Consider the following 921-nt stretch of genomic DNA (forward strand, 5'->3'; position numbering starts at 1 on the left):
AGGTCTTCTTAATTTTATATATTTGGAGTATTCATTATTGTTGTAGCTTTTATGATAAATGTATTATGACAGTGGCTGACCTCGGGGAATTTCCATGGAACACTTGAGTCACACTAGAATATTGCTTAGCGACAAGCAACTTTGGCCAGTGGGCACTGCTACCCCTCGGATGAGAGGCGACATGTTACATGTACTAGCCCAGACTGAAGCATCACTAGATTTAGACAAGGTCTTCTCAAAACTGTTCATTGAAGACAATCTGTTGAGATCTCTAATAATGTATTTCAGAACCAGATTTGGTGAAGCCTATGAGAGTATGCAAGCAAAGCTTGTTTTGAAGAAACTTCGCATCATTACTGAGCCAGTGAGGAGGACATACAAAAGAGAAGCAAACAACTGTAGATTGCAATAATTTTCAGTCTAGAATATTTGACATTAGGTCACAAGCCATATAAGCAACATAATTTCATCTAAAAGGAATACGCTTCTGTCTTGATAGGAAAGACATGTTTAAGTTAGAGGATCTCTTTATATTATATTCATATTACCATAATAATGTATGTGTAGTTCTTTAACCATAAACTTAAGACTTGTATTTAAGTCTCATGAATATTTAATTGGGCAAACCATGTACGATGGGCAGTCAACAGGCTAACTCCTTGTATGCATTTAAGTGAAGCTTGCTCCTTTGTCACTTAATATGGTGTCTGGAAGTTGTTGGCTTTTTCCAAAACATTTGTGTTTAGCTCTCAAACCATGATTTCATCATAATGGAATAGGAAACAAAATGTGTATACTTATTTAGTTTTTTTTATGATGTTCATTTTATTATAACAGTTTATCATCTTGATACTTTTATGCCTATTAATACCAATTCATTAGTCTGCTTTCTTTATCACTGTCTATATATTAAAATATATC

This window comes from Penaeus monodon, chromosome 44 (genome assembly GCF_015228065.2).
Source record: "Penaeus monodon isolate SGIC_2016 chromosome 44, NSTDA_Pmon_1, whole genome shotgun sequence".
NCBI lineage: Eukaryota > Metazoa > Arthropoda > Malacostraca > Decapoda > Penaeidae > Penaeus > Penaeus monodon.